This window comes from Antechinus flavipes, chromosome 5, assembly GCF_016432865.1.
Source record: "Antechinus flavipes isolate AdamAnt ecotype Samford, QLD, Australia chromosome 5, AdamAnt_v2, whole genome shotgun sequence".
NCBI classification, from domain to species: Eukaryota; Metazoa; Chordata; class Mammalia; order Dasyuromorphia; family Dasyuridae; genus Antechinus; species Antechinus flavipes.
This window is the reverse complement of record NC_067402.1, coordinates 279,260,495-279,283,907: the sequence shown is the minus strand read 5'-3', so window position 1 is coordinate 279,283,907 and position 23,413 is coordinate 279,260,495.

Here is a 23,413-nt window from a genome sequence, read left to right as displayed (position 1 = left end):
CCATTTGCAAAGTTCTTATAATTTATTTGACTCTCAAAACAACTTTCTTAAGTAGGTGTTTTTTTTTTTTTTTTCCCTATGGATGAAACCATTTTATAGATGGGAAAAACAAAGCTCAGAATGGTTTCCTCAGGTTGTATAACTAGCAAGTGGCACAGGCAAGACTCAAATCCAGGACCTTCTCATACCAAGTCTACTTCTGTCACCATGGAAGATTAAACTTTCCAATGATCAGAGCTGTTCAAGAGCTGAACAGACTACCTTTAGAAGAAGTGAGTTTCACATCAGTTGAGGTCTTCAAGCAGAGCTTGATGATCTAGATTCTAGATTCAGAGGTTCTCAAACTTTTGTTTTCAGTATTTTTATCCTATTAAAAATGATTAAGGATCTCTCCAAAGCGTTTTTGTTTATCTGGGTTATATTTATAGACATTTACCATATTGGAAATAAAAACTACTTTTGAATTTGTAGACCCTCTAAAAGGGTTTCAGAGATCCCCAGGATTCTCTAAACCATACTTTGAGAACCACTGGATATCTCTGAGGCCCTTTCCAACTCTAGGATTGCCTGATTCTGTGGAAACCTGGGTCACAGCCACCTCTCATCTCTAGCAATTATTTAATAATGGGCTTCAGGACCCATAGTATACTACCTAAGAGACTCTGTTGGTAGAATCTTAGGGGGGCCCTACAGGGAGAGATATTTTAGGGTTCCCATCATTGCAATATACTACAGAAGCAGAAGACTGACCTCCATCTTACCCTTAGAGATGCAGAGTACCAGTCATCCAAAATTCATCCCTTTTAAAAGTGAAATTTGTTTTTCCCATGAATTCTTTTAGAATACAAATCTGAGTTTGGCTGCCTCCTTGGGCAGCAGAGCCTGTGCATATATGTAAGCACTTGCCTGAAAAGCCCAGGTGACTCCAATCTTTAGGATCTTTGATTAACCGAAACCAGTTCAGGTGAACTGAGAAGGTTCATCCCTGCCCCAGAGACAGCCAACATCACATTACAACCCCTCCCAAATAGACATAAATTACATCTCTGGAGACAAGCCCAAACGCATTCTGAAACTGGCACTTTCATTGAGGTGTTGGACTGGGTATGAGGGCTCATGGGATTTATAATTGCAAAGAATCTTAGTAACTAATCCAATAGTTGCATTTTAGAGATAAAAAAAAAAATGGGGACTAAGAAAGGGAGGTGATTTGCCTGAGCAAGTAAGCATCAGCAGTGGGATTTGAATCCAGAGCCTTTGACTCAAAGCCTGTGCCCTCCATTGTACTGAGCTACAGCTGACCTACCAAATGGATAAATGGGCTCTTCGAATGGACAAAATGATTCCAAATGGTTCATTTTTGAAGAAAGCTCTGTAGTGTTAATATTTTTAAAAAGTGACTTGATTTACCAAAATTTCCTTTACATATACCCTTCCTTCCTTCCTTCCTTCCTTCCTTCCTTCCTTCCTTCCTTCCTTCCTTCCTTCCTTTCTCCCTTTCTTCCTCCCTCACAATTGCTTTCTGCCTCCAGTGACCAAAAATATTTCATTTCAACTTGTGGGTAATAGTGAGTACTGCCTTCAGTGACTGGACATATTGAAATATTGATTGACATTAAAAACATTTGCTGATTTTTAAAATATATATATTGATATAGCCTGCTTGATTAGGGCAACTGAATTTAATATTTGTTCAACATAATTTCCTTCAATTGACTCATCTTTGGGGACTTGAGAAACAGTGAAAACAGTCCCTTATCTCATGGCCACTTTTTGGATCCATTTTTCCAAAATCTTCCAAGAAGATTTGGATATCATCATGTAAACCATTCTCTTGATGGGCAGTGAAAATTCACAGCCCTTCAGGAGAAGCTTCTCCCATGACTTCAGATGACTGTTGCAAAATCTTTTTCCAGGACTTGCTAATGGGACTTTTTTCCTCTTCTTTCCTAGGAGACCAAGCTCAATATTGACATGGCCAAAATCCCTTCAGGGGATTCCTCTGGGGCTCTTTACCATAACCATCCTGTGCTTCAGAGAATTATGTCAACAATTTCTTGGATGTCAGCAGTCTGCTCCATTTTCATCATGGAGGGGTCAAAGAAATGCACATGATTTATCAGAAACATATCAACCAATAAATATACATTTACCTACTGGTGACTACATGCAATATCTGTGTAGTCTTAGGTAAGGCTACAATTATATAAATTATCCATGGATTGAGATCTGTCATGGGAAAGGAAGTTCTCACACTGAAAAATCTTAGGATGTTGATTTATCATATATTCTTCTTTTAAAAATATTCTATTAGCCTTTTTTTGTTGTTGTTTTTATATCATCTTTATTTCTTAACATAGTTCTCTCTCCTCCACTTTCTAAAGAATCATCCCTTGTCACAAAGGATATGAAAGAAGAAAAGATAGTTCAGCAAAACCAAAGAGCACCCCAATTATGTCTGATAGTATTTCATACCCATAGCCCCTCATCTCTGCAATGAAAGGAGGGAGGTATATTTTTCTCTTGGTTTCTGAACCCAAGACTGTTTTACAGATAATCATTGAGGCAGTTTTATTTCTGTTGTTCATTCCCGTGAGAATACTAGACTAATTTCCAGACTAATTTAGGCACCCCACACCTGAGGGGCCGCACCCCTCTTTTTTTTTTTTTTCTGTATCTCTTTTTTTTTTGCTGGCACCAGACATTTGGATCTTGCGTGTATGCATGTGTGTGAAATCTCCAGCTTGCAGATTACCATCTGGACTCAAACCCAACTGTTCTTGGCTCCAGATGCTAGGGATTCTTCATCAGGGCTGGATGATGGGAAGAAAAGGAGGGGAAAAGGGAGCAGTCAGAGAAAACAGGGAGCTCTATCCCCATTATACATTGTGGAGGATTAAGGGGCAATCTCTAGGCTTTATTTCTTTTATTAGAGACATGGAAGATTTTTGAGGGAGTTATCAGGTCCACCAATTAGTGAGAAAGGACTCAGAGATAATTCTAGACTCTCTGCTGTCCTGGGTGACTTTATCCTGAGGGGATGCTTGAAGACACTGCTGAATGTATAATGTTTTCCTGTGGGGAAAAGAGGAGGTGTACAGGGGGATGGTGGTTAGCCTGTTGGACTTAAGGGCAGCAAGACCTGACTTTGAATCCTGCCTCAGACATTTACTAGCTATGATCTTGGGCCAATGGTTTAATCTCCTCAAGCTTTATAAAGTGTGGAAAGTAATATCACTTACTTGACAGGATTGTTGATAGGAGGAGGAGGAAGAGGAGGAGAAGGAGAAGGAAAAGGAGAAGGAGGAGGAAGAGGAGAAGAAGAAGAAAGAGGAGGAGGAAGAAGAGGAGGGAATACACATCTGAACTGTTATTATTCCTGTTATTAGTAAAAGGCTCTCCAACGACTAGAGATGGGAAACTTGGGTTTAAAGTCTCAGGATTGATTATATTAACTGGTTGTGGTTGTGGGAAAGTCACTTAACTAACTTCTTTAAGCCCCATTTTCCTCATCTGTAAAAATGGGGTAATAGCACTATTCACAAGAAGTTGAAATATAAAGAGTTATTCTTGAAGGGGCAGTTAGATGGCACAACAAATGGACTACTGGCCCTGGAATCAGGAGGAGTTAAGTTCAAATCCAACCTCAGATCCTTAACATTTACTAGCTCTCATTTAATACTAATTGCCTCACCAAAAAAAAAGCTAGCCTTGGAATCATGAAATCCCAGATTCAAATTCTGCCTCTGATACTTCCTTCTCTCTCTCTCTCCTTTCTTCTCTCCTTCCCTCCTTCCCTCCCTCAATCCTTTTTTCTTCTTTTTTCCTTCCCTCCTTCCTTCCCTCTCTCCTTCCTTCCTTTCCTTCTTTCTTTCCCCCTTTTCCCTTCCCTCCTTTTCCCCTTCCTTGCTCCTTCCTTACTTCTCTCCCTTTACCCTTCCCTTCCTCCCTCCCTCCTTTCCTTCCTTCCTTCCCTAAAAAAAAAAAAAAAATTAATAATAATCAAATGTTTCCAGTGTAATCACTATCTGACTACACATACAGCATTATATTATGACATAGTCTTCTCCTTTCCCTTTGTCAGAAGAAGGGACCCGTGTTTTATTATCTTTGGGAGGCAGTATGATGTAGTATTTAACGAACCATGTTTGGATCACATGATCAAGGTTCAAATATACCCTTCTAAATTCTAAAGCAAATCAGCTGGCCTAAATGATCTTTTAGGTCCCCTACAATTTAAAAATCCCAAGGCAGTGTTATTGACTTCTCATGCTTAACATAATGCCTGGCACAGAGTAAGCACTTAATAAATGCTTGCTGACTTGCTGATGAATCACTAAAGTGCTCATTAGCCATGTCACCAAAAGGCAGATTGAGAAATGGGAGCCTAATAACAATAGCTCACATATATAAAGCTCAAAATTTGGCCAAGCATTTCACTTACATTACCTCACTTTATCCTCATAGCCCTCCCCTTTCCCCTTCTCCTGTGAATCAGGTCTCATTATTATTCCCATTTTATAGATGATGGAACTGAAGCTCAGTAGAGTTAAGTGACTTGTCCAAGTTCATTCAACTAGCATAGATCTGGAGCAGGATCCAAATTCAAGTCTTTTGGATTTCAAATCAGAACTCTACCCATTAAACTTCTAAGCCAAGATAAACAATAAAATAACCATAATCCCGTGCCAGTCCCAGAGTCTCCTAACCAACGCATCATGCACAAGTGTTGATATTTTTCTGGACAGCTTAAAACATCAAAAACAGTCCTTTCAGTTTTCATCAACCAGTCAATCAATGAGCAAGAATTTATTAATTGCTTACTATGTGCCAGGCATGCCTTTAGGGTCACAAAGGATAGAAAAAGGAAAAATAGTCCCTTCCCTCAGGAATTTTTCTCCTAATAGAGGTCAATTATATTTTTATTTGATTTTAAGATTAGATCAGATGACACCCCCCCACCCCCCAAGCCCCTCATGGCTTGAAAAGTCTAGGACTTTCTTTGCTTCCAAATATAAACAATTGCATTCATCCATCATTACCGGGCACTTAATTACATACCACAAGTTGGCAAGGTTGGGTCAATTAGCCATGTTTTTGGTGATTTGTGCCAAAGTTCTTCTCCATTTACCCTGAATACACAAGAGTTGATTGTACAGGGGATGTACGTAAATCTAATTAACAGCATCAGTCAATCAGTACCACTTCCTTCTCTTGCCCCAAAGACTTCCAAACATCCCTCCTGTATAACCCTTGAAGAAGGCATTGGCAATGGTCTTGAGATAAGGGCCCCCTTCTAGCTCATCTAGTACCTACTCTGATAGTGCTGGGTGTCTGGGTATGCTCCTGAAAACTCTGTGGACTCTTCGATTTGGACTTTGGAATAATTCATTGTCAATTTGCTTTCACGGTGTACCAGGGGGTGCTTTTTCTCTCCAAAGAGGGATGTATGAGAGAGATTATGGAGGAAGTGAAAAGGTGTCCGTCTCCTCCCACTTCCCTCATCCCTCCCTGGAGAAAACCAGAAGGAGATATTATCACTTGTCGACTCAGAGATTTCTAGGTGCATAGGCTTTAGCATCCATCTTGTTCAACCCCCTCATTTTACAAATGAAGGATCTATGACCAGAAAAATTTACATCTTTGCCATGTCTATTTACTGCTCTTGGTTGCTTCCTGGGGCCAAACAGAATAAGACTAATGCTATAGCCCAGTGGTCCCCAAACTTTTGTTCTCAATATCTTTATTCTATTAAAAATGATTGAGGATCTGTCCAAAGAGCTTTTGTTTATGTGGTTTATAGTAACAGATATTGATCACATTAAAAATAAAAACTAATTATGAATTTGTAGACTCTCTGAAAGGATTTAAGAGATTCCCAGGATGCTCTGGACCAGACTTTGAGAATCACTGCCCGTTCTAACACCTGAAGACAGCAATTTTGATCTTGATTTTTTAAAAATAAGAAAAGAGAGAATAGGGTAGATTTGACTTCAATTTCTGGGGGAATTCTGGAATATATCACGAATGAGATATTTGCTGAACTTAGAAAGGCAATCAGTAGTCACAAAGACTTGCCCTGGCTTCAGCACCATATACCATAAAAACCTCAGAATTGATATTTGATTCAATAATTTTTAATACTAGAAATTGAAAAACTTTTATGTAAACAAAATCAATGTAACTAGAATAAAAATGGAAATAGTTTGCTGGGCAGAATAACAAATATTTTTAATGATATATTTAATGATAGCTGACATGTAAGCACCTGACATAAATATGTAACATAGAAACTCTAGATTCATTGTGTCAACTCTAATCCATTGGCATGTTGGATTCCCAGAGCAAGGCTAATTCTTAATTTTTTTAAACTTTTATTCTAATTGCTTTCTATTTTTCTAAATACATGCAAAGATAGACTTCAACATTCACCCTTGCAAAACCTTGTGTTTCAATTTTTTTCCCTTACTCCCCACCTCCTTAGCAGCAAACAATCCAATATAGGTTAAATATGTCAATTTTCCAAACATATTTCCACATTTATTATGATGCACAAGAAAAATCAGATCAAAAGTGAAAAAGAAAAAGAAAAAAACAAAGAAGCAAACAACAACAAAAGTGAAAATACTATGTTATGATCTTCATTCGGTCCCCATAGTTCTCTCTCTGGGTGCAGATGGTTCTCTCCAACACAAGTCTATTGGATTTATCCTGAATCACTTCATTGATGAATAGAACCAAGTCCATTACAGGTGATTATCACATAATCTTATTGTTGCTATGTACAATATTCTTCTGGTTCTACTCACTTCACTTAGCATCAGTTCATTTTAGTCTTCCCAAGCCTTTCTGAAATCATCCTGCTGATCATTTCCTTTTTTTTTTATATTAAAGTTTTTTTTTTATTTTCAAAACACATGCATAGGTAATTTTTAAGATTCTTCCTTGCAAAACTTTGTGTTTAAAAAAAAATTCCCTCCCTTTCCCTTATCCTCTCTCCTTAGATGGCAAGTAATCCAATGTATATTAAACACGTGCAGTTCTTCTAGACATATTTCCACAATTGTCGTGCTGCACAAGAAAAATCAGATCAAAAAAGAGAAAAATGAGAAAGAAAACAAAATGCAAGCAAACAACAACAAAAAAAGAATGAAAATACTGTGTTGTGATCCACACTCAGTTCCCACAGTCCTCTCTTTGGATACAGATGGTTCTCTCCATCACAAAATCATTGGAAGTGGCCCGAATCACCTCATTGTTGAAAAGAACCTTGTCCTTCAGAATTGATCATCATCTAATCTTACTATTGCTGTACAATGATCTCCTGGTTCTGCTTATTTCTTCACATCAATTCATGTAAGTCTCTTCAGGTCTCTCTAAAATCATACTCTTGATTGTTTCTTATAGAACAATAATATTCCTTAACTTATTCAGATATTCTCCAACTGATGGGCATCCACTCAGTTTCCAGTTTCTTGCCACTACAAAAAAAAAAAAGGCTTTTTTGGTACTTCTGGGTCCTTTTCCATCCTTTTATGATCTCTTTGGGATATAAGCCCAGTAGAGACAATACTGGATCCCCTTGGATGCACATTTTGATAGCCCTTTGGTCATAGTTCCCTTTTTTCTCTAGAATCGTTAGATCAGTTCACAGCTCCACCAACAAAGTATTAGTATCCCAGTTTTCCCACATTCCCTCCAACATTTATCATTATCTTTTCCTGTCATCTTAGCCAATTTGAGAAGTATGAGATGGTACCTCAGAATTGTCTTAATTTGCATTTCTCTATAGTGATTCAGAGCATTTTTTCTTTACATGACTAGAAATGGCTTTAATTTCTGCAAGGCCAATTCTTTTCCCTTAGGGCTCTTAGAGTAATCCTGTGGAGTTGAGGGGTTCTCATTGATGTTTTTGATACCAAGTCCCCATCTAGTATGATTTCCTCAATAACATTACAAGTTAATATTCCCCAGTATAATCTACCTAGTGATTTTAACTCAATATAATTTTGATCCATTCATAATCAATAAGCATTTGCCAGGCAGTATACTAAGTATTGGGGATACAAAGAAAAGAAAAAATATATATACATGAAAGAGTCTCTGTTCTCAAAGAAGAGAAAGAACTAGGAGGGGCCTTTGAACAGGGAATATCAGAGTTGGGAGATTCCTTCAAATAGGGAATATCAGATCTGGGAAGGTCCTTAGAACAAAGAGCTGAGAGGGGACCTTAGAACAGGAGACTTTCAGGGCTGAGAGCAATAAAACAAAGAAATGGATTTCCTAGCATATACAATTAGAATTTAGAATCCAGAAGCAACAAGAATGTTGGAGTTGGGAGAAACTTTAGAACATGGAATATTAGACCAGGAAGAGCCTCAGAAACCAAATGTTAAAGTCTGTCAAAGACCTAAATAATAGAACCTTGGAGATGGAAAGAAACATAGAGTATATATTGGACTTTAGCAGACTTTTAGTTACAAAGGCTACTCTCCTTCCACTGATGGAAAAACTGGAGGAAAATAACCATCAGGCAATTATTGCGAACAACGCCAGTTAGGGTATATGACTCTAGGTGGAGACTAACCATTCCCGGCATCAAGGTTCTGAGTCTGAATTTTACTTGACTCATTCTCCCTAAGTCTACAAAGAAGATGAAAAGGGAGGCAAGACAAGAAGATGCACGCCTGAGGTGAAACAATCAAAACATGTTGGGACCTAGTGATGGGGAAATGTGGAGAAGGCTGATGGAGAGCCTCCTGGTCTGAGGTAAGAATTGGGTTGACAGGGAGCCAAGAGCTCCAGGGAGGTTAATGTAGGTTATCAGCTGCAGGAGCAAAGGAGAGGAACATGTTGGCAGCTGAGAGGCCCCAGTGCAGCCCCAGAGAGACAGAGAAAGAGAGATTGTGTGTGTGTTTGCATGTACCTTCAAATGCCCTTTAAAAACAGACCATCTTGGCAGCCGAGGGGCCAAATACCAGTTACATAAGATAGGAACTTTTAATGGAAGCTTGGAACTTCTTAAAGTGTAAAAAGTCACCTCCATTTTCATCTCTTCTAGAAAATTGTCCTCTCTGAGGGCAAAGAAATGGTTATCAGACTGCAAAATTACCTTCTGTCCTATCACTCAGTAATTGCTTGCTGGGGAAAGTGACTTTCTCCAAACAGCACTGGCTGTCATGTTGCCAAAGGACTTAGAAACCAATCTAAGGAATATTCATGGAGTGCCTATCGTGTGCACAAAGAAGTGTGCTTGCTCTGTAGTAGATACCGACACAGTTCTGACCTCAAGGAGCTTACACTCTAGTAGGGGCCATGATTCCTCTACATCAGGTAAATCTGAATTCACCAGACTGCCAACAGGATCCATAACATGAAAAAGGGTAAAAACTCTTTCCTTTAAAAAAAGGAATAAAATGGATGGTACAGCAAGCATTAATTAAGCACCTTTGGTGCTCCAGACACTGTGCTAGGTATAGATACAAAGGCAATTATGAAAAAGACACTGCCTTCAAGAAGCTTGCAATCTAGTTGAGGAGCCACATGTGCCAGAGATAAAAGTACTGGACTTAGAAAAGAAAATGGCAAACCATTCCAACATATTTATCATGAAAATCCCAAATAGGGTCATGAAGAATTGAACATATTACTGAATTACAACAAGGGGAGATGAGCCGTGTGTGTGTGTAAACATATTAGGTAGATTATATAGTATAATCAATCAAGCATTTGAAATTAATTACTATTAATATGAATAAATAACACTCCTACTATGGACCAGGTACTGTCCTAGATGCTGCGGATACAAAAACAAAAATCAAAATGACCCCTGCCCTCAAGGAGCTTACATTCTATGGGGGAGAACACACACACATCTAAGTCTATAGAAAGCATTTGCAAATAGACACAAAGTGATTTGAGGAGCAGGCAATAGCAGCTGGGGGTAGTGGTGGTGAGGGTGATTAGAAGGGCCTCGTGTAGGAGGAGATGTTGAGCTACCAAGTACAATGGAAAATTGGAAGTGCCTCAAGATGTACGCTCCTTAAACTTTGGCCTGTCTCTTGGTCCTGTCTCTTGGCTGTGGACTGTTTGATGACAGTGATGGTGAGTGATGAGGAAGGAAGGATATGAGCATCTACTATGTTAAGCATTTTATAAATATTAACAGGGAGGATTCTGGGAAGATGACAAAGTAGGTTGGTAAATTTTAGGCTCTTCAGATTTCCTCCACAAATAAAACAAATTTGAGCCTCAGATTAATATGAAAAATCAAGAAGACTTGGGACAAAATAGAGGTCCTCCTGAGACAACCCAAGAAGAATTGAAGAAGATTAACCCAATAAAGTGAAAACAGCTCCAGGCTAACTCTATAGCTGGAACTTCAGCAGGAACCACAGAAACTTTCATCTCTGGGACTGTTTTGGAGTCTGGGTCTGAGTCTGGGAAGACTGAGGGAACCTTGGCTGATTAGGAAAGCCAGGCCCAGCTATGGGGCTGAGATGCAGCCCTGCTTGAGAAGGAACCAGCACACCAGGAATGCAGAAGCAGTGGGGCAGGGATGTTGCTGGGTGTGGGCACTTGCAGGAGAGTGGAGCTCTTGGTTTTGGGTTCCTGGTCAGAGGGGAGAGCTGAAGGGAAGCTTAAGGCACCCAGAATTAGAGGTGCTTGTATTGATACCTTTTATTTAAAAAAAAAAAAAAAAAAAGAACTAGTAAAGAAGAACTCCACCATTGAAACATATTATGGGAACGGGAAGACTGGAATTCATCTTCAGAGGAAGACACTGAAGTAAAAAAAGCACCTACCCCAAAGAGTAACATGAAATGGTTCCCTCATAAAAGAGAATTTATAGAAGAACTTAAAAAATAATTTAAAAATTAAATGAGAGACAAAGGTAAAACTAAGGAAAAAATAAAAATCATCCAAGAAAAACAAGAAGTTATGGGGAAAAGGTTAACTAGAAAAGCAGATGCAGAGGCTCAAAGATGAAAATAACTCTTTGAAAATCAGAAGTGGGCAAAGGGAAAGCCAGTGAATCTAGCTATGAGAAATCAAGAAATAACAAAACAGATTATAAGAATGAAAATATAGGACAGAATGTGAAACATCTTATAAGAAAAATGACAGATCTGGAGAACAAATCAAGAAGAGAAAATATAAGGATAATTGGTCTGCTTGAAAATTGTGACCAAAAAGAAAAGGACCTTGACACAGTAATGCAAGAAATAATACAAGAAAACTGTCCTGGAGTGATAGAACATGAGGGGAAAGTAGAAATAGGAAAAAAAATCCATTGATCACCATCATAACGAGATCTTATGTGGAAAGCACATAGGAACATTATTGTCAAATTCTGAAATCCCCAAATCAAAGAGAAAATGTTGCAAGTAACAAGAAAAAAAAATTTTAATATGCTGGAGGTGCAATTAGAATTGTACAGGACTTATAAGCAGCCACAATAAAAGGCGGCAGGTCCTGTAATCATATCTATCTACAGGGCTGTGGCCAAAAATATAACATCCAGCAAAATTATCTACAATATTGAATGAGAAAAAAATAGATATTCAATGAACTTATAGATTTTTAGGACTTTCTAACATCCAAAGCTGAACTTAATAGAATATTTAACATCTACGAGTCAATATCAAAAATCAATTTCAAGGAACTCAATATGGACAAATTGTTTGTCTTGTTTTATATGGGAAATGAATACCATATGCTTAAGATTAATATCAACACTAGCACAGCTCAAAAGAAAGATTGGGGAAGAGTTAAGGTAAAAATAGTAATTATGTCATACAAATGAGGTGCAGAGGAAAAATAGACACAGAGGCATTAGAGGGGAAGGAGAGCTCATAGTTCTGAAAACCTACTCACATAGGAAATGGGTTAAATAGGCAAAACTACATATATATCAGTAAGGATATAGCACCCTCCAAAATCTATAAAGTAGGAGGGATGGGCAGATCAGGAAGCAAAGGGTGTGGGAAGAAGATAAGGGAGGGATCCATGGGTGGGAGGAGGTTAAGTAATAGCAAGGCAACTTAAGGAGCAAAATTAAAGCAAAGAGTCAGCAGCTATAGGAAAGATGTGTGTGTGTGTGTGTGTGTGTGTGTGTGTGTGTGTGTGTGTGTTATATCTCCATAGTTATACATAAATATATCCTTTTTTTAAACTATAATTTGCTTGGGAGTGGTGCGGAGGATGAAAGGAGGAAAAAAGAATACAGTAAAAAAGTACTCAGCAGAGAACCTAAGAACACTTTACAAGAAAGTAAAGAAAAGATGGACACTCATGGAATATAATTTCTTCTACTGATGTATACTTTCTTGATATGGTGATTTGTTATTATATATTGTGAATCCTCCCTGATGTTCTTCTGGGCACACAACAATGTTTTGCTTTGTTTCATTTTGTTTTGTATTTCTTTTTTGTTTTTCTTTTTTTCTTATTCTGTTTTTTTAAAATAAAATAAAATTTAAAAATATTATCTTATTCAGTCCTCACAAAACCCTTGGGAGGTAGGTGCTATTGTTATCATTCCCATTTTACAGATGAGAAAACTGAGGTTAAATGATTTGCATATTTAATAAGCACCTAAGATGGGATTTGAACTCAGAGCTTCCTGATTCCAGGCACAGTGCTCTATCTATTGGATCATGAACCTCTTTCATTTTCCATCCAAATGTTCTTGGTTTGGCACATAGATGTGATCAGAGCAAAACATTTGACCTTCTGTTCTTCCTTTAAATAAACCATTTCAATTAATAACTCGACTATTCTCTCAGTAATTCAGAGCTTGAAATCTTTGTCATCTTTGATTTCTCAGCCATCCTGAGCCTTCCCTCATCAAATTCCCCACCCCCGACCCAATCACTCACCATTTCCTATGGATTTTCTTTCAGCCATCTCCTTGCACTGGTCCCTTTTTCACTTTCCATTTCTTACCATCTGCATCCCTTTTGCCTGGATTATTGCAATAACCTCCCAGCTTGGTGATATCTGCCTCCAGCCTCACTCCTCTCTCATTCAGATCATTAACAACTGATCAGTCTCTTAATAGTAAAATCCCTCTTACTATTTTTTTTCTAAAAATCCTTTTGTGACAAATTCAATCTAAACTCTTTGGTGTGCTGGCATTCACGGCCCTAAACCATCTTCTAGCCTAATCTGGAGGCAACATAACATAGTTGAAAAACTACAACTACCACCAAAAAAACCCAAAACAAAACCCAACTGAACAAGAAGACAGGAGAAACCTGGGGTAAAATCTTACTCTTTCTGACATTTAATAACTGTGTCAATTTACTCAAGGCTCAATTTCTTTCATTTAAAAAAAACGATCTTTCTCATTATGAATTTAGCAATGTTCATAAAGCATTTTAATACATAAAGGAAAAAAAAGGATTGTATATGAAATTATGCAGTATATTCATCTGCAAAATGGGATAATAATACATGTAATTATCTAGCCCAGGGGATCAAATTAGATCATGTATAACAAACCTATATTCTCATTCTCTCTCTCTCTCTCTCTCTCTCTCTCTCTCTCTCTCTCTCTCTCTCTCTCTCTCTCTCTCTCTCTCTCTCTCTCTTCCACTCTCTCTCTCTGTGTCTCTCTGTCTGTCTCTGTCTCTCTCTTTTTCTCTCTCTGTCTCACTCTTTCTCTTTACCTATGTGTGTCTGTGTCTCTGTCTCAGTCTTGCTTTTGCATTTTAATTTTTTCTGATAAGGCAAATGGGTTAAGTGACTTAATTATTGTTCAGTGCCTAGCTAAATTTGAACTCAAGGTTAGTACTCTATCCACTTCGCCATCTGGTAGCCCCCAATATACCCTATGTTCTAATCTACCTATTTCACTCATGGCTTCTCAAACTACCTAGTAATTTCCTATATTCATGCTCCCTATAAAAATTGGCCCCAAAGTTGAGCTTTGAAAAAGAAGCTAAGGATTCAGAGAGGATGAGGTAGAATAGAAAGAAAAGCACAAACTTTAGAAACAGAAGTTCTGAGTTCAAATCTTACCTCTGACAATTCCTACATGTGTGGCATTGAGAAAGTCATTTCAGGGTATCCGTAAAAGGAGATGAGGGGCTGGATTAGATCCATTTCAGCCCTAGATCTGTGACTCAAATTTATTTCTGACAATTCACCTGTGTGACATTGGACAAATCACTTGGCTTATTCTGTTTCAGTTTCTTCATCTGTAAAATGGGGCAATTGGATTGGATTCACTCTTTTTTTTTCCCTCCCAAGGCAATCGGAGTTAAGTGATTTGCCCAGTATCACACAGTAAGTGTCCACTGTCTGAGGTCAGGTTTAAACTCGGGTTCTTCTGACCCCAGGGCTGGTGTTCCATCCAGCTGCATCACCCAGCTGACCCTAAGACTCATTCTTAAGTTCCTTTCAGATCTAGATCTAGAATTCTAAGATTTGGAGATAGGAAGACATGTATTTCAGGCATAAGGAGTGACGGATGGTAAAAGATGGAATATTCATTCAGAGAACAGCACATAGGGAAGGTTAGCATGAACAAAGAGACCATGAAGGGGAATAACGTGACATAAGGTTGCATAGGTAGGTAGAAATCAGTCTGGAAAAGGTTTTAAATGTCAGGGCTGAAAGTCAAGGCCATTGAGTCTATAAATTGAAAATTAATTTCTTCCATGGAAATTTGGTTCAGTCTTGGGGTCAGTCTCAATCTTAATAGTCCAGGTCTGTTGATGGGGGGAAATGGTTTTTTATGATTATGAAGGTTGCAGTCTCGGGCTGATGTAATCCAAGAAACACATTGAGTGCTGAGTTCAAGAGAGGGGGTGACTTCTCTGCTCTTAAACTAAAGCATACCCGGCTTTGACAAATTGTCCTATGGAACTCAGAATATGACTCAATATGTTAGAACCCCGTTGTTGTATATCTTCTGGAATGCTAAATAAATCACAGAAATCAGCTCCCAGGCCCTAATGGAGCTGAAAATAAGGCTTTCCCCTCCTGATCTTGGCTTGGCTGTTTGCGTTGGACTGGCTGCACTTTTACTTTGCTTCCTTGTCTACACTCAGTTCCATTAATTTCCCCCAAAGTCATTTTTCTTTCTTTCTTTTGTGGACTTTCCTTTGGGGGTGGATAGATTAGACAGAGCAAGAGACACTTTGCTCTGGGGGATGTTTGCATTTGCAGTCTGATGGTTTCTCTTGCTAAGTGATTCTCTTAGATCTGGATAACAGACTCCAGGGATCATCTAGTTTAAAATTTTTATTTCACAGACAAGGAAACTGAGACCCACAGAGATGAGATTTCTTGCCCGAAGTCACCTGGGTTGTAAGCAGCAGTAAGCAGACCTAGGTTTTCTAGTGATGATAACGACAAAACATTTAGGAAGCATTTACTATGTGGCAGATACCACATTATGCACTGGGGATAAAAATATAATCATGCAAGACAGTCTCCACCCTCAATGAGCTTTCTTTCTATTGGAGGAAGACACTGGAAAGGGCAACTAGAAGAATGATATGCCTATGGTGCAATCCATTTATGGGATCCTATGGTGCGATAGGATCCATTTGGAAAGGATCAGAAAGTGATTTTTAGCCTTAGCTACCGGGAAGATAAGGAAAGTTAGAGCCTTGATTCAATGCTCTTTCTACAAGAAAACATCACCATTCGACTTCCCATCAAGCCTTTGGATTGATTTTCTTTAAAGTTCTCCTTAGATTCTTTCTTTTCCCCAAAGGGAAAATCAAGAAGAGACAGAATCTGAAGAAGCACGGAGTAGTCCCAACATGGTAGGGAGAGGCTGGGGAGAAAGGGAGCTGAAGTCGGGTGTGGAGCTTTTAGTAGAGAATAATGTAAAGACAGAAGAGGAGAAGAATGACTTCATTTCCTTTTTGGAGGATTACTAGACTGACAGATCGGGGAAATACCATAAACATAACATAACTGGATTTCAGCAAGGTACTTGAAAAAGTTTCTCAGGGAATTTCATGTGCTAGGGGAACTACTTTTTCTGGATCTGATTGTGATCAGTGGGGATAAAATTGCTGAAGTTGATGGAATCTTAGGGAGGAAGAAGGCAAAGCATAGGAGTCTAGATCCAGAACCGGGAGGTTCTTTGAAGTCATCTTGTCCAGTCCTTTCATATCACAGATGAGGAGATTGAGGTACATACATGGCTGAACAGGTAGCAAGCAACAGGCTTGAGATTTCAACTAAAGTCGAGAATATGATTTAGGACTGGAAAGGTCCCTCAGAGGCCATGTAACCCAACTCCCTCATTTTATATAGGAGGAAGATGAAATAACTTATATAAGGTCTCACTAGTAGTTAGCATCCTCAGTAGAATTTGAACCTAGGTTTTTTTTTTTTTCCTCAAAAGTATTTATTTTTCCAAATATATGTGAAGATACTTTTCAACATTCATTTTTGTAAGACTTTGTGTTCCAAATTTTTTCTTCTTCCTTCCTTTAGGTCCCTTCTCCCTAAGACAACAAGCAATCTGACATGTGCAATCCTTTTAAACATATTTCCATATTTGTCATGTTGCACAAGAAAAATCAGACCAAGGGCAGCTAGGTGGTGCAGTGGATAGAGCACCAGCCCTGAAGTCAGGTGGGCCTGAGTTCAAATCTGGCCTCAGACACGTTAACACTTTCTAGCTGTGTGATGCTAGGCAAATCGCTTAACCCCAGGGAAAAAAATCAGACCAAAAGGAAGAAAAAAAAACACGAGAAAGGGAAAAACCAGACCAACCAACCAACCAACAAACAAAAGGTGAAAATAGTATGCTTCAATTCACATTTACTCTCCATAGTTCTCTCTCTGGATATGGATGACATTTTCCATTCCAAGTCTATCAGAATCACGTTGGATTACCGCATTATGAAAAAAGCCAAGAACCTCACAGTTGCTAATCACTTAAAATTTTGCTGTTACTGTTGCACTTGGATATTTAATTGCAAAATCCTTGCTCTTCCCACCATCCCATATCTGCTTCAAATCTGGGCAAAATCCATCACATGTCCTAGACTTGGGGAGGGCAGATTGGTCTCCCAGGCCAATGTACTTATCCTGGGAACCCAAATCACTAAGAGCGCAGAGAAATAATAGGCAAGATCCCTCTCTGAAAATGTGATAAAGAAAAATGGCACAATATATGGCCAGTGACTAGAATATTCTCCCTTTCTACCTGTGCCTCTTAAAACCCCAAATTTCTTTCAAAGCTCAGCTCAAGGACTACTTTATACATGAAGTCTTTCCTGATCTCCTCAACTCATATGGGGACCTGCCCTGATTTCCTTATAATTTGTATGTATTATTCACTTATATATGTATGGACTGTTTTTTTCTCATTCAAGTGTAAGCTCCTTGAGGGCAGGGACTGTGTCCCTTTTTTTCTATGAATCTCTAGTCCATAGCACAGTATCTGTCATATAGAAAGGGCTTAACAGATGTTTGATTGATGGAAGAATTTCCATAGGTAAGGTTCTGTGCTTGGTACTGGAGAATAAACAGAGAAATAACGATCCTGTCCTTGCTTTCAACAATCTAGTACTCTATGGAGAGACTATGTCAGTACATAGAGGCAGCATGGTCTCATGGAAAGAGCTGTTTTTGAAGTCAAAGGACGGGGGTAAAGAGATATCAATTTTTGTCTCCATCACTTAATAGCTGTGAAGTTAGTGAGTCACTTAAACTCCATGGGCCTCAGTTTCCCTGTCTGTAAAACGAAGGAGCCCCTGACGTCTCTTTCAGCTCTATACTGTTGATCTTAAGTATAACACGAGGTAAAAAATGAAGAAATACAAGGAGAAAGGAAAAATCCAAGCAAAGGGCTTTGGGAAAATTTGAGGAGGAAGAAAACATTTTCTGTTTGGAGGTGGTAAGGATGGTCTCTCAGATCAGCATATGCTCATCCTGAGAGCCCCAATCACTTGTTCTAGCTGGTGATATGTAGGTCCTGAAGGGAAGAACAACTGGATCTTGTTAGGTCTTAGATCTGGTCCTTAATACTTGGGTGACCTTGGAGCACAGAACTCCCTCCTCTGAGCCTCAGTCTGGAAGATGAAGAGGCCGGATGAGATGCTCTCTAAGGTCTTTTCCAGTCCTAAATCTACGCTCTTATGATCCATTTGACAGTTCTGTCCAACCCAGTCGACTATAAGTTGACGTTACTGTCCTGGAATTCACTAGAACAGTGGGTCGGCTCTGAATGGACTTGTCAGATTGATGTTCAGGAAGTCAGCCTGGTCACTCTTCCCCCCTCCCCCCTGGAGGCAGGGCGAGCTTTGGGATGATGGGATCCCCCGTTCCTCTCCAGCCCCCGGAAGACGGTGAATCACGACTTTGCTGCCAATGCTGCTCCCTTCTCTTAGCCGATCTTGCCAACTCGAGGAGAGAAGTTGGCAGAGTTTAAATCTTGTCTCGATGGCAGACTGAAACCGGGGAGGCCCGGAGGAAGCCTAGTGCCAACCGAGGCCCTTCTCCTCCAGAGCTCTATCTTGTCTGACTCCTTTCCTTTGGAATTCGGGATTATCTGAACACACTGGTCTCGAGTTTACCTTTGCTTGGGTCTGCCCGGTGAAAAGAGGGGAGGGAGTTTATTTGCTAAATGATAGAATAGTGTAAATAAAGGAGGTATTTATCAGCTGTCAGAGTCAAGGCCAACTAACCGTTTTTAAATCCTTATAAAACCACTTTAGCAGCATGTCTGCAGGGTAACAATGCATGTGCTAATTACAAATGATGCTTATCTACTTACCGAAGCACTTAAGAGATTCTCCAAGACAAGCCCCATAGTTCATTTCCTTCTCCTCCTCCTCCTCCTCTTCCTCCCTTCTGTCTGCTAACTGGGTAACTAGAGGTCCTTGAAAGCAATTAAAACCCCATTTCTTTAAAAGCATTCTCTGACTTTTTCTCTGAGTCACATCGACTTTCTGTCTCATTCTTCTAGCCACCCTCCTTCCCCTCAAGAAACATGTTCTGGTGTGGGGACTGTGCAGCAACAGTTCTGGCACGTCCAGAGCAAAGCATCAGGGGAAGATTCTCTCGTGCAGGATCTGAATCTCTGCTGGAAGTGTCTAGCACTTCCACTCTTTCATTCCCTGTACAAAGTCCCATTTTCTTGGCTGGAAATCAGGCTTTGCTGATACATACATATACACACATATTTACAAATATACACATACACACATATTTGCATATATTTACCCACGCATACATATATGTGTATAAATATATGATATATCTGTAGGCATATATGTATAAATATATTTGATATCTCTATCTCTATCTATATATTTATATCTTTATAGCTATCTTTATCTCCTTTAACTAGCCACTCATCCACCCATTCATCTATCATCTATCCATCCATCCGTTTTGTCTATCTATCAATCTCCTTTATCTAGCCATCTATCCACCCATTTATCTATCATCTATCTGTCTGTCTACCTTTCTCCTTTATCTAGCCATCCATCTACCCATTCATCTATCTATCTATCTGTCTATCTGTCTGTGTCTATCTATCTCCTTTATTTAGCCACTCATCTACTCATCTACTATCTTTATATCTATCATCTCTTTTATCTAGCCATCTATCTATCAATCTCTTTATCTCCTTCATCTAGCCACTCATCCATCCATTCATCTATCATCCATCCATCTGTTTTGTCTATCAATCTCCTTTATCTAGCCATCCATCTACTCATTCATCTATCTCTCTGTCTGTCTATCTATCTATTTATCTATCTCCTTTATCTAGCCACTCATCTACCCATTCATCTATCATCTAGCCATCCATTTATCTATCTGTCTGTCTATCCATCCATCTATCCATCTTTCTATTCTTCCTTTAATAGGCACCAAGAATTATCATGATCACCTCCTTATAAGGCTTTTCTATTCTTCTCCCTCAGAGTTTCCTTACCTCTGCTGTATAGAGAATCCAGAAGGATTTTGGAATTTCTGTTCACTTATGATCAAGCGGTCTCTTGGAGTCTACGGTCTCATGGAAAATGTGGTTTCTAACTGGTCAGGCTTAGGGATGCAGATCATTGGAAAGTGCAGGCTTATTATTCCCTTCATACCCTCTATCCACATGGAAACAGCCTTATGTTTCATAGAACAAAATTACTATTATTAATAATAATTAGCATTTATATAACAGTTTGAGGTTTGAAAAATGTTTTATATAACTCAATTGATCTCCAACATAATTATATAAGATTATTGTGACATTATATTATTATTATTATTCATTTGACAAATGTAGAAATTTAGACTGTGTTTTGCCCAGGGTCACCCATCTAGTGCTTAATTGGAGGAGGATTCAAACTCAGATCTTACTAGTAATTTAATACTGAAAACAGGTCTGTGAGCTCCTTGAGGGCATGAAATCTGGTCACCTAATTCTATACATCACTTGTTGTGGTTATTATTCAGTCATTTTCTAGTTCTGTCTGGCATTCTGTGACCCCATTTCATGTTTTCTTGGCAGAGATATTGGAGTGGTTTGTCATTTCCTTCTCCAGTTCCTTTTACATTAGAGGAAACTGAGGCAAAAAGGGTGAATTGATTTGCCCAGGGTGGCACTTCTAGTATATGAGGCCAGATTTAAACTCAGGAACATGAGTCTTCCTAAGTTGAAGCCCTACAAATATCCTCTATCCTACTGGTCACCTACCTGCCCCTACTTGAACATCATTGCCCTTTGGCAAAGAACCTAGATCAGGGCTTTATACTGACTACAGTGTCTGATACATCTTTTTTTTTTTTTTTTTTTTTAATGGCTTTTTATTTTTTCAAATACATGCACAGATACTTTTCAACATCCACTTTGCAAAACCTTGTGGATCATTTCACAACTCCACCAACAATGCATCAGTGTCCCAGTTTTCCCACATCCCCTCCACCATTCATCATTATCTCTTCCTGTCATCTTAGCCAGTCTGAGTGGTGTGAAATAGTACCTTAGAGTTGTCTAATTTGCATTTCTTTAATCAATCGTGATTTAGAGCACTTTTTCAAATGATCAGAAATGGTTTTAATTCTTCTTCTGAAAATTGCCCCCTCAGATCCTTTGAATGTCTGGTACATCTTAAGTACTTAAACACTTTGTGAATGATCTACTCATTCAATCAGCACTGAAGTGCTTGGTGAATGAGTGAATGAATGAATGGCTGTCAAAAGCTCACTCCCTTTTTATCAAACCTCCGTGTCAAGAGAGTATTTGTTAAATGCATTTAAAATGAGCCAGCAATGACAGGTAAGATCTAACATGTCATCTCTCCAGAGGCTTGGGGAAGGGGGAGAGGAGAAAGAACCTTAAAGTTAAAGGCATAAATTTCTAAGAGGAGAACCTTATATGTCAACAACACAGACGTGAAAAGGCTGGTTTAGGGAGGAGGGAGTCTTCTGGAGATGTTCAGAATATACCTGTAGATAGCTGTCAAATATACCCAGCTCTGCCTTCATAGCTTGTACACGAACTCAATAACCATAGCTTAGGAGACTAATGGACTAGCACAAGAGATCAACTATAGATTTATGAGGGATTAGCAATCATTTAATCTAATGCTTTTATTTAATAGGTAAGGAAACTGAAGCCCAGGAGGACCAAAGAATTTTCCTCAGGTCATTCAGACAGTAAATTACAGAACCAAAATTTGAACCCAAGACTCCAGATTGAGGATCCTCTCTATTCTTCCAAACTGATGTTCTCAGGTTCATTTTAAAGGTAGGTGAGTTGTATCTCTGTGATTGTAGAAGAGGTGTGATGGAATGATTCACTTGTTCTGTTCACTGGGGATCACTAAGATAGCCCTTCAAAGGGTGGGTAGAATGGTGTTCTGAATCCCCAATTTTTCACAAGGACCTATAGAGTCATATACTCTAGAGTAGAATATTATAATTCTATATACTAGTATTTATAATTGAGTTGAGGCAGAATGCATAATTAGGGTGAGGCAATCAGAGCTTTGTCCCAGGACATATAATCTTGGGAGGATCGGGTCAGCCAGCTATCCTTCTATCTTTGGATACTCTGTTGATCCTGAGCCATTTCTCTCCATAGCATCCATATTTATATAGTATGGTTGCTCATTCTTCCTCCCAATGGGCAACGGGCCACTAAATTGGAAGTTTCATTGCCATTAAGATTCTCTTTTAGGACCTAATAAATCAACATTTAACTCACCTCCTTTTCTCTGTGCGTCCATCTTGTCTTAGGGGCTTAATGATTAGGGATCTGCTCTTTTGCAGAAGTATTGAGCATCTGGGGAGTAACTTCCCTCCTTCCTGAATTTGCCGTAGGTGCAAGAATTATTCATTGTATTTCCAACATTAGAGACCATTTAACATTAACCTAGGGTTTGTGAACTTAATTTTTTTTTTTTTATAACTGTGTTGTTGTTGTTCAGTTATTTTAGCTGACTCCATAACCCCATTTAAGGTTTTTTGGCAGAGATGCTGGAGAGCTTGGCCATTTCCTTCTCCAGCTCATTTTATAGATGAGGAAACAGAGGCAAACAGGGTTAAGTGGCTTGCTCAGAATCACACAGCCAGTAAGTATCTGAGGTTGTGTTTGAACTCAGGTTTCTAGTTATCACACTACCCAGCTACCTTTAATGGCAATACCTGAGTTCTTTGGACCATGCGCCTTATTAAAAAAAAAAGGGACTTCTGAGAGGTTAATTGCCTCCCTTACACAGTGAGTTATTGAAGGAACCGAGGGAAGCTTGGGCCTTGACTCCCTCATTCAAGGCCCCATTCAGTCCATCACAAAGACTCCTTGTGAGTCTAGTAATTAGTGATGTGGTTCCATAGTCGATGCTGACCAAGTGCTTTGACCCTGAAGAATATTATGTAAATGTGAGGGCTTATTATTTTCATTATCAAAACAAATGAGTCTTTAAGGAAAGGGGAAATAGTTTCAATCACCAGGCTTCAGACTGCCTCTCCCCCATCGTGTTGTACTTTGGACTGTGAACCATTGCTCAGCCATGTTCTTGACATGTAGAGTCTTACCGCCTTATAATGTTTTCATCAAGTTATGACTTATAGCAGATCCGGACAAGCCCAAGAAAAAACAGAGATTTATTCCTTTGGTGGAGCCTGTCCAAATAACAGAAGAGCAGGCACCAAAGACAATGTGGGGTTTAATGGAAATTATTCTCCCTGTTTGATTTGGAAGGCCTTGTTGACCCCCAGTGAAAAAAAAAGGCAAAGCATCCCTCCTCCCGCCTGCCATCCAAAGAACATGGTAAATTTGGATGAGAGATCACTAAAGAAAGGGAGCTGTGGTTAATTTTTCAGAAGGAAAAATAATAAAAAATAAAGTCAAAACATTCCAAGTCAAAATACAGCCACCTACACAAGCTTTCATAATAGAATTAAAATATAATATCCTTAAGACCGGGGC